General features: G+C 35.8%; 1 pseudogene across 1 annotated transcript; it reads left to right on the top strand.

Moving 5' to 3' along the window:
• Nucleotides 1-722: 722 nt before the first annotated feature.
• On the top strand, nucleotides 723-8,580 carry LOC143630254 (uncharacterized; annotated as a pseudogene). Its single transcript, XR_013153135.1, has 13 exons — nucleotides 723-1,178; nucleotides 1,272-1,381; nucleotides 1,480-1,542; nucleotides 1,633-1,825; nucleotides 1,906-2,010; nucleotides 2,089-2,215; nucleotides 2,305-2,866; nucleotides 3,004-3,069; nucleotides 3,170-3,246; nucleotides 4,848-5,469; nucleotides 5,535-5,687; nucleotides 7,625-8,140; nucleotides 8,236-8,580. The product of XR_013153135.1 is annotated as an uncharacterized LOC143630254 (transcript).
• Nucleotides 8,581-11,652: the final 3,072 nt, after the last annotated feature.

The raw sequence follows: 11,652 nt of genomic DNA, 5'->3' as shown, positions 1-11,652 counted from the left end.
ACAATAATTAAAAGACGAAAAATTTAAAAGGTGTTACCGGAAAAACGATATTATACTTTATACCCATAGTATACCGGAAAAGCGAAAGGAGCATCTATTAATCTTGCCATTAACCTGAAATAAAAAAGTATAATATTAATGTTGAATCTCTTACAGGTAAATAACAAATATCGTTTTTTAACCATGAAATATCATATTTTGATTAAGAAAGTTAAATGAAGTATTGCAACAAATATAAAAAAATAATTGTTATATACATGAAAGGAAAAAATAACCGGCAAAACTTACCGGAAAAAAGTAGAACGTCCACATATCACCTTCATGACGGTTTATGATTTACAACCTAAACTGATTTTTTAAAAATCAGTTAACAATGAAAATAAAACATAAAAAACTTAGAAGAAAGAATAACCGGAAAAAATAATAAGGTTGCCGGAAATTAATTTATATAACTTTACCTTATAAGAAGCTTAGAGCGGCAATTAGGGTTTCTGAATAGTGGAAACAGACGAAATTAGCCTTAAATATAGTATTTGAATTAACGGGTCAATGGGTTAAATGAGTAACCAAGACCCGCGAGAATAAGAGCTTAAATGGGTTAAATATTGTTTAGTTGCTGAGTTAGCAAGTTTAAAAAAGAAAATGGATGACATGGAGTTGAGGTGACGTACTATTATGAAGCTATGTGGAAATTGTGTCCAACTTTAATTAATAGTATCATTTTATGCCACAGCAAACGGCCATTCGTTTCACAATCACCGATCCGCATGTACTCTTTTTCTCCCGATAACATTCCCTTGCAAAAATACACACGGAATTGCAAATAATAACCCATAATATTATTATTATTATCAATCAATCAATCAATCAATCAAATTAGGGTTCCGATGCGATATAAACCGTGAATGTTAATTCCAATGGAGTCTCTGCACCACAGAGTGGAATCATGGATTAGAGACCAACGCACCAAGCTGCTTAAAGTGACGTGGCCGCAGCAATGGCCGATTACTATGAAATGGCCGTGGATCACAGGCAGAGAACACAGGAAACGAATGCACCAAGAGTTTCAACGCCGGAAGAAGCAACTGCATAACCTCTGTATTGCCGTTAAGGCTGATTCGTTATCGGATTTGCAGGATATTCTTTGCTGTATGGTGCTTTCTGAGTGTGTGTATAAGGTGTGTGTATATATATATTAGGTTATAATTATAATTCATAATTTAGGGATTGTTAATAGTTGATAATGGTTATGTTGTTGTGAATTGTGGTAGAGACCTGATGCTGAATTGGTGCAAGCTGTGAATAAGTTTAAAGCTGACTTTGACGGTCAGGTTGTGTCGTTGGAGCGAATTCAGCCGTCTTCGGATCATGTTCCTCACAGGTGCTTTGGTTTAGATTATTATATTATGTTAGAACTAGAAGTTAGAAGTGTTTAGTTGCTGCAGAGTGTGTGGATTTTTATATGTGGAGTTTGTACAGGTATCTGTTAGCGGAAGCGGTAGACACGTTATTTGCTTCGTTTATTGGAACCAAGCAATACAAGTATGTGATTAGCCGTTAATGTAACATGTTATGCTCTTTTTGTATAGAGAGTGTTTCTTTATTTTCTTTATTGTTGGAATGATTTAATAGGGATATGATGGCTGATGCGAATATACTTCAAGGTGCTATATTCCATGATGATGTAGTTGAGGATAATGATGAAGTATTTACGAAAAGTTCGGCTACGGCTGATGGTCAAAAGAAAGTTTCTGAGGATGTTCCGAGAACGCTTGGAGCGAAGCCGCAACAGGGAGTGACTTCAACTAAACCTGCTGCTCATCGGGTAAATGTGTTTCATTTTGACATGGTAATGTATTTGTAGATAATAATGTGGTTGTGGATAACATTTTCAGTAATTTATAGGGATTCATGTCTCGTGCTAAAGGGATACCTGCTTTGGAGTTGTACAAGCTGGCTCAGAAGAAAAAAAGAAAACTTGTTCTGTGTGGACACTCGCTTGGTGGAGCAGTAAGTTTGCGCCATGCTGACATGCTCCAATTTGGTTTTGTTTTCTTTTAAAAAAGCTAAGATATTTTATAATTTCAGGTTGCTGTTTTATCCACCCTTGCAATCTTGAGGGTGATTGCATCTGCTTCATCAAAAGAACAAGAAAGAATACCTGTGAAATGCATCACATTTTCCCAGCCTCCTGTTGGAAAGCTGCTTTAAGAGAGTACGTTTAATCGTTTGATGTTTAGTAGAAGTCATATAATTATTGGCTTATATGTTTATAATTTTATATGCATACATGTTTATTTACAGTTATGTTAATGAGAAAGGGTGGCAGCAATACTTTAAGACTTACTGCATCCCAGAAGATCTCGTACCCCGTATATTATCCCCTGCATACTTTCATCACTACAATGCACATCAAGTTGACTCCAAGAAGTCAACTTTATCAATGTCAAAACAAGACATAACATCTGAGAAACAAAAGGCGAAAAAGGAGAACGAAAATGAACAGTTGGTTTTGGGGTTGGGACCTGTAAATAATTCTTTTTGGAGACTTTCAAACCTTGTTCCGTTAAATGCTGTTAGAAGACAACTTAATAAATACACTGGCAATAAATTTGGTTCTAATGTAAATTCTGCTGCTGACTCCAACATATCATCTTCAATTGAAGATGCAGAAGATGCTCCACAGTCTCTTGAGATTGAAGAAGATTCTGATGGCATTTCCTTGAAACCATTTCCCATTACAGAGAAAGGGGACTTAAGTGAAACAATAATAAATGGAAATTCATCTGGAAAAAGTAAATCAACTGACAAACGTAAGGCGTGGCATAGAGTTCCCACCTTACCTTCATATGTCCCATTTGGACAGGTAGATAACATTTTGGTGGACGTTATTTTTAATTGTGGTTCATATGTGAAGTAGGCTGCTGTGAAATAACTTGGAGTGCAATGTTTGGTTTTTTTTAATAAATGTCTAATCTAATGAGGATTTTCTATTTCTCGTAGCTTTATCTTTTGGGGAATTCATCTGTGGAGTCTTTATCGGGTGCTGAGTATTCAAAGTTGACATTGGTAAGAGATATATTTCTTATATGTGTATGATATTAGTGTTGCCAGGGTTTTCCTTGAATTTCTCATTTTGTTTGCTTTGTTTTGGCAAAGACATATTCAGGTCAGGTCTGTAATTGCTGAATTAAAAGAACGACTTCAATCGCATTCCATGAGATCATATAGGTCTAGATTCCAAAGGTAACATCTTTATGTTGAAGTGAGGGGAACCTGTAACTTCTACGCTATCATAGTTGGAAGTTACTTGGTATACTTGATTCTACTTTCAAATATTTTGAATAATTAATTGTTTACATTATTTCTAAGAAATCGGGTATACTTGATTCAAATGTATTTACCAATTGCAACATGTCATAACTGCATATGAACGCCATTACACAATTATTATAAATACTAGCAAAAGATCTTCCAATAGGCATGTAAACAAACCGGACCTTCAGTGGACTGTTCGTGAACCGTTTGGCGCAAAGTTCGTCTACTTAATTAATGGACGGACATGAACACGTGTCTCATTCGTTCATATAGATTCGTTTGTTTACGTTCATTTATGTTGTTAGTTTACATTTGTTTAAGCTCATTCATTAACGTTCATTTATGTTTGTTAGTTTACGTTTAAGTTTATTAATATATTAAATTTAATTTTTTAGGCTCATTACAATTTTTTCTGGTTTTAATAAGTTTTTAGGCCCAACACATTGTTGTTCATATTTACTTTTAATTGGTTTTACCTAGTTATGTTTGTTTATTTATGTTCATTTATGTTCATCTGTTTGTGTTCGTGTCTGTTTATGTTCGTGAACCGCTTGTTTTATAAGCTTATAATGAGCGAACATAAAGAACACAAATACGTCCATTTTTTTAACGAATGGATGCGAACAAGAAAACTTCATTTGTTTAATTGTTTAATTGTTTATGTTCGATCATTTGTTTGGTTTAGTTAAATGAACGAACACAAACCTGTTTCGCGCAGTTTGTTTACATGCCTATCTTTCAATACGCAGCAATAAGAAATTTTGACGATCCACATTATCCCCGTTGTAAGATTTTAGATAAACAGATTGCATCGATCTGGAACATTTTTCATAGTTATCAAAAGCGCTCGCCTGGTGCGCCTAGGCGCAATTTTCAGGCAAGGCGCAGCCATACCGCCTTGCACAGTCAAAAATGACTTTCCGGTGACTTTTTCGGCCAGATTTCTGCCAGTTTCCGGCGAAGTTTTGCATGTTTCTGCCAAATTTCGTCTGGAACAGATCTGTGGTTGCATCCGCAGAGCAAAAGTTGAAGAGAATGAAGAGAAGAGAAAGAAGATGAGAACGAAATATAGAAGTTTGGCTTAAAAGCTTACACTAAATAGTGTATTGCAGAAAAGCTGCAGAAAAAAACACTGTTTCAGTTAAAAAAATCAATTTTTCTTTCAAAATATTTTAAACTATTATTGCAAGTACACAAGTTCATGTACTATTTCTTTTTACACAATTTTTCTTAAAAGATTTAATTTTATTTTGAAACTAGGTAGATGATTTTAATATCTAACTATATTAATATTAATTTTATGTACTTACAAGATATATTTATAATTTTTTTCAATGCATACTATAATTTATTTTATTTTTCATTTAAGCACGTTTTTTTTTGTCTCAGGCCCTCGCTTTTTATGCGCCTTGCGCCTAGGCCCCAGGCGAGGCCTATGCGCCTTGAGTGCGCCTAGCGCTTTTGATAACTATGACATTTTTTAATAAGTAGCTGGTGTTCAGGTTTGCTTACATATAAATTTTTTTTAGGATTTACAATGATTGCATGAGAGATGACTCTTCATCTTTCTTGGGAATGGATCAACAACAACAATTTCCACAGTTACAAAAATGGCTCGGTATTTCACTTGCTAATATCGTTGAGCTTGGACATATTGTGGAAACTCCTGTAATATGCACAGCTACATCTATTCTTCCTCTAGGATGGAATGGTGTTCCTGGTGAAAAGAATACCGAGCCTATTAAAGTAGATATCGCTGGAACCGGTTTGCATCTATGCACCCTAGTTCAAGCCCGGGTTAATGGTAACTGGTGCTCTACATCTGTTGAAACCTTCCCATCTGCGCCCACTGATAATTCTGACCCGGGTGTACAGTCAGACATACAAAAGATTCGTGTTTTAGTTGGGAGACCGTTGAGGCGACCTCCAAAGCATCAACTTACCACAGATACAATAATATCTGGATTTCCTTCAATGGAGATGAACTCGGTTGATCAAAGTATGCCGCAGAATCTGCAGGCATTCAATTTGGGGAAGTTTATGTGTCCTGAAGGTTTAAGTGACTTTGTTGTGTTTTGCACAACTGATTTCTCCACCATCTCAAAAGAGGTTCAAGTTCGAACCCGTAGGGTGCGGTTGGTTGGCCTTGAGGTATGATTAACTGAAATTATATTATTGTTTTTATCTTTTATATTTTTAACAAGGAATTTGTGTAGGGTGCTGGTAAAACTTCTCTTTTAAAGGCGATATTAGATCAAGGAAGGGTAAACATTTCGACCAATGTTGAGAATTTTGCTATGGATGTTGATGTTCAAGAAGGCATTGCGGGTGGTTTATACTTTACAGACTCAGCAGGCGTAAATTTACAGGTCATTATATTTCTATAAAGCTCTTTTTCTTTTATATATATATCTCTGTTCACTGTATGAAACTAGAGTTGGTAGTTTTGACCGGTTGACTTATAAATGGGTCTATCTGGGCAAGGCCTGCAAACAAACAGATTGTTCCGTGAAACGTTATGGACCATTTGGCGAGAAGTTCGTTTGTGTTCCTTTATTTAATAAAGGAATGAACCTGAACAAAGTTCTTTTGCTCATCTGTTAAACATACAGACATGAACAAGTGCCTTGCTCGTTCATTTATGATTGTGAATGTTTGTTTATTTAAAGTTTAAATAAACCTGTGTATGCTTCTTAGTTTAGTTGATTAAGTTCGTTCATTTATATGTTCGTTATATTTTTTAGGCCCGCGTTACAAATTAGTCTAATTTTATTATTTTGTTTGGCCTAATACTTCTATTATGTGCGTTCATTTACGTTTTTGAACCACTTGTTTATACTATTAAAGAATGATCATAAACGAACACAAACACACTCATTTTATTAATGAACGAACACGAACAAGAAAACCTTGCTCCTTTAATTGTTCGTGTATGATCGCTCAGTTGAAGTTAAAAGAATGAACACAAACATGCTTTCCCAATGCCTACTTTTAGTGAGTACAACTTTCTAAGTCGTTTTCATTCAAATATATAGGTTTGTTTGGTTTGTGGATTTTTTTAAAAGGAATTGGATTTTGATGGAATTGGAATTAATTCCAATGAAATATACATTGTATTTAGCTTGTAATTTTTTCATTGGAATTATTATTTAACTTTAGAAATACCTAAAAGACTTAAATGCCCTTAATTCTCCCCTTCCAAACTGTACCCCAACCTTAAAGTTGTCTCCAACCTTCTTCATTGTTGATGCTCTTACTCACAGTACCTTAAACCCAAATTGCATGAAAATGTCCAAAATCTTGTTCATCATTTGGGTGAAGGAATCTTAGAATCATAATTATCAAAGGCGCTAGGCGCGCTTAAGGTGCATAGGCCTTGCTTGGGGCCTAGGCGCGAGGCGCAAAATAAGTGAGGGCCTAAGACAAAAAAGCCCACTTATATAAAAAAAATATAAATACATTATGTATTAGAAAAATAGGGGAAAGTTAACATACAAATGAAATTAACGTGCTAAACGTGAGAATCAAGGATAGTAATTATATATACAAGTAGAGTAATTACGTCATAGAGTAATTATGTAATCACTCTATGATGTAATTACATAATTACTCTACTTGTATATACAATTAGTCTACTTTATTCTCACGTTTAGCACGTTAATTTCATTTGTATTTGATCCAAAACCTAGAAAAATAATACTATTCTTCATATATAATAAACAAAGGCTATTAGTACCAAAAGCTCTAAAAGAGTCGAGATTCAAATGTAATTCCAAAATTTGAATAACAAATTGATCAAAGTAAAGTACCAAAATGTTCAAAACATAAAAACCAAAAGGTCAAAAAGTAATAAATAGTAAACGTTTAAATGACTATTGTTCTTATCCGTCATCAATGCTAGTAGAGGTGTTGTCACCTTCAAGAAGCGGGGGCCTAGGAACTAGAAGTGCAGATACTGGGCCTGGCTTGGAAAGTGGGCTTAGGCGCAAGAAGCGAGGTTTTTAATAACTATGCTTAGAATCTATTGTTTTGAGGGAATTTGTTGGAAAAAAAATTCAAATTTTTCTGTAGGTCAACCAAACACGATTTTTAAATGGTATTAATTCTAATTTCATTCCCAGTACCTAAGAACTCCACAAACAAAACGTGACCCTAGAATATCATCATAATCTTGTTTTGTGATCATAACCAACATGTTAGTTATCTGTCAAAAATATTTAAAAATATGGATAAAAAAAGGTGTTGTGAGTTTGACCTAATTCAACACATAATAATAGATTCTTGTGTGTTTGTACATGTGATGCAGGATCTGAATAAAGAAGCTACTCGCTTTAAAAACGAATTATGGATGGGGGTTCGCGATGTCAATACTAAAACCGATTTAATTGTGCTAGTGCACAACCTATCACACAAAATACCATGGTACACACAGTCAGATGCCCCAACACGCCAACCTGCACTCTCGTTTTTATTAGACGAGGCTAAAGCACTAGGAATTCCTTGGGTGCTCGCTATAACAAACAAGTTTTCAGTGAGTGCTCATCAACAAAAGCGAGCAGTAGAAGCTGTTCTTCAAGCATATCGAGCGGTTCCAAGTTCAACTGAAGTCGTTAATTCATGCCCATATGTAATGCCCATTGCAGCAAGCAATCTTACAGATTCTGATGAGTGGGTGGGTCCCCATAAATTGATTGCGGGTCCTGTTAATTTGGTTAGACGATCTTTTCAAAAGAAGAGTGCCACTCTTCCTGTTGAGGGTGTTGGTGCTCTTTGTCAGCTTGTCCACCGTGTTATTCGCAACAATGAGGAGGTTGCTTTGGAGGTAAAGTATTATTGAACTTCTAGAAAAAGTAATATGTTTATATAAGTTCACAACATATTATGAATTCATGATCGTCGGTTTGTTTGATATTAAAGGAATTTGCAAATGAGAGACTTATGGTGGAATTAGCAAAAGGGAGAGAGTCGGCGGTTGATGCAAACCGAGAAGCAATGGCTAAGGCAAACTCATTATCGGCTGCAGCGGTGGGTGCTTCTGTTGGGGCGGGTGTTGGTGTTGTTATGGCTATTGTTATGGGTGCAGCTTCTGCATTAAGGAAACCATGAGATGGTGATATGTCTTTTAGTTATATGATTAAAGTAAGATATATATAAGCTCTTGGTTAGAATTTTGGGATTTTGTTGGTGGATATGAATTTATGGATTGTATTTGTGTTGGTATTAGAAGGGAAAGTTACTCGGGTAAAATGCCATTTATTTATTTGATTTATATGTGTAAACCCTCGGGTGGGCAAAAGTGAAATTGCACTAATTTTGACGTTATTTTACTAATCTCGTGAAAATAACGTTAAAAGTGGCGGAAGGTTAATCAGGCATCATGTGGTGGCGTTGATAGCCGAAAGACGAGGGTACATGCACCAATCAGCCGGTATCCCGATGATTGAGTGCTATGTGCTTTATGTTCAAGGCTTGATGCAAAACTACTATCGAGCCGGGGGTCTTACCGGAAGCAGCCTCTCTATCCCTATGGGGTAGAGGTAAGGCTGTCTACATCTTACCCTTCTCAGACCATACTATAGCTTTGCTATTGATGGGATATACTGAGTACGATGATGATGATGATGATGATTTTGAGACTCAAGTCCATTTATATAGCATGTTTATAGCAGGACTGTTCTTTTGCTTCCTCCCTCCCTCTTTCAATGCCACATGTTGAGCGCAAGCTATGTTCGTACTCTTTTAACACTTTGAATGTCACCTGTCGAATGCAAATCATGTTTTATTATATTCGATCTGTTAGTAGAGTGTTGATGGTTTTTTTTTTAGTTCTATTAACGTCAATTTGTACTCGTTACACAATTAAACGGACAAATAACTGTACGAACATGCACACTGAGGCGTAGCTAGTTGTGCCATGCTTAGATCCAGCCAGTATTGACTGATTGGTTCGAGCCTGCTGCACGGTTTGCTTTGCCTGGCTCAGGTCTTTCTGTGTTTGGTATTTGATCACTGTTCTTTTGTTCACTTCTACTGAGATATGAGATGAAAATATCGATTTGCATAAAAGGGGAATCTGACTACCTTCTCTACCCAAGTTAAATCATCAACGCTACACAAAATCGATCACTTTAAAGGGTTTTTTTCCCCTTAATTCAACTGATTTTCATGACTTTTAAAGTTTTTCTTAAAGAGGTTACTTTGTTACATTACCTAAAACTGAATTTTGTTACCTTGTTTGAAAATTTTGAAATTTTGATGCTTTTTATAGCCTAGGAAAAGTCAGAAGGCCTAAACTTTTTTTTTTTTTTAAATATCAAAGTTCGATAAGGGGTAATCTGATCACCTTGGCGTTAGGGGGGAATCTGGTCGATACTTTAACTGTGTTTGGTAGAGATGTTCAAAACGGTTTGGGATTAGGAACCGGAACCGGTTTCTAACCGGTTCCTATAATCAAAATCCCCTTTTAAACCGGTTCCAGGGTCGAACCGGTTAGGGAACCGAACCGGTTCTCCCACCCTCGGACCCCTAACCTATGGAACCGGTTCCTAAACCGGTTCCTACACTGTAACCGGTTCCAACCGGTTACAGTGTAATTTTTTTTTTCGTTTTTCGTTTGCGATTTGGATTCTAAACTACGATTCGTATTTGTATAGCATGAAAAATAAACAAAACAATTAACATAAAATTCATTTTATTTACTTTAAGAAGTTCAAAAAAAAAAGGTTACATGTTTTAAAATCTTCAAAAACAAACTAACAAAACATTAAACTTATAAATATAAAGTTGTGACATATTATTTCTAGAAAAGCCTTCTTGTTCGTCGTAATTATTGAGCGGCGACTTCTTCCTCGGAATTACTTGTAGAAATGCCTTCTTGTTCGTCGTGCACTCGAACATCAAGTGGTGTTTCATCTTCGAGAGTGGTTACGTGTTGAATACGATCGATTGAGTCCAAGTGATCCTTTAAGCAAATGCACATCTCCACCGACTCCGAATTTAGTCTTGTTCTTCTCACCGATATTACCCTGCCACTAAGAGAAAAAGCGGATTCCGAAGCTACCGTAGAAGCTTGGACGGTTAGTAAATCACGGGCCATGGTGGCAAGAATCGGAAACTGGGTTTCCTTTACCTTCCACCAAGCCAAAACATCAAAAGTGCCATATTCCTCTTCGGATAAACCGGTAGAGTAATCATATGCACTATACCTTCCTAATTCGCTTAAAGGGGTGTTACCCCTTTGTTTTTTAGCCGTTACGTTGCGAACGGTGTTCATAAGGCTAATCATGGGATCTCGTACTCTAGTAGCACTTGAACTTGATGAAGACCCCCCCGGCGTAGGCATGTGTATGTTTGATCCATATTTATTTAAATAAAAGTCATACATAAATTTAAAATTCAAGTTAAAATAATTTTTTGCCTATGTTGAAAAGTTTGGGTCAACTTCATGCATATCTAAGCCTGAAAAAATTTCGTCTATAACACATTCAACCCCCGTAACATTTAACATTGGGTTTAAAGCGGCGGCGCAAGTAAAAATCGGTGGCAATTCAAGAAAGTATTTTTTTAATTTAAACTTCATTGGTAATATGATGTTTGAAAACATTGGACTTTTATTTTCAAATTCTTTAAGATTGTTAACGATTAAAAATAACTCCGAAAGAACCAAGGGACTTGTCGGATAATACGTTCCCGATAGTTTCGTAGTTGATGTTTTAAAAACTTCAAGAAAAGTCGATAAGTCATTGATAATTTCCCATTTCTCATTTGAAAAGGGGATTGCCAAATCATCCTCGGCAAGACTAGAATGAAACATTTGTAAAGTTACTCTTTGTTTCAAAGCACTTTGAAACATTATGCAAGTGGAATTCCATCGATGAGGTACATCCCAATTAGCTCCCAAAGCTTTTCTTCCCGTATCTTTACAAAATTTTCTATATTCCATTTGTCTTTTTTTACTTTTCTTAAAAACTTCATGTAACATTATTCTAAAATCCTTTATAACCGATGTAACCTCATCCGAAGCAAGTCCGTCTTGCACGATTAAATTAATGATATGTGCAACACACCTTGAGTGAAAAAATACACCATTGCAAATCGGCGTATATTTTAATTTTAATTTATCAACCGCCGATGTATTATTCGACGCGTTATCAAATGCCATTGAAAATATTTTATTTTCTAGTTTATAAGTTTTTATAACATAATCTAAAATTTCAAACAAATTATCTCCCGTATGTGGATACTCAAAGAGTTCGAAAGCAATGGTGCGTTTCATCATTTCCCACGATGACGGGTCTACCCAATGAGCGGTGACACAAAGATAAGATTCGGGTA

Source organism: Bidens hawaiensis, unplaced genomic scaffold (assembly GCF_021521415.1).
Source record: "Bidens hawaiensis isolate Kalapana, Puna unplaced genomic scaffold, B.hawaiensis_p1.1 tig00005588_1, whole genome shotgun sequence".
Lineage (NCBI taxonomy): Eukaryota > Viridiplantae > Streptophyta > Magnoliopsida > Asterales > Asteraceae > Bidens > Bidens hawaiensis.
Note: the sequence above shows the minus strand (reverse complement) of the source record. Positions and strands in the feature narration are given on the sequence as shown.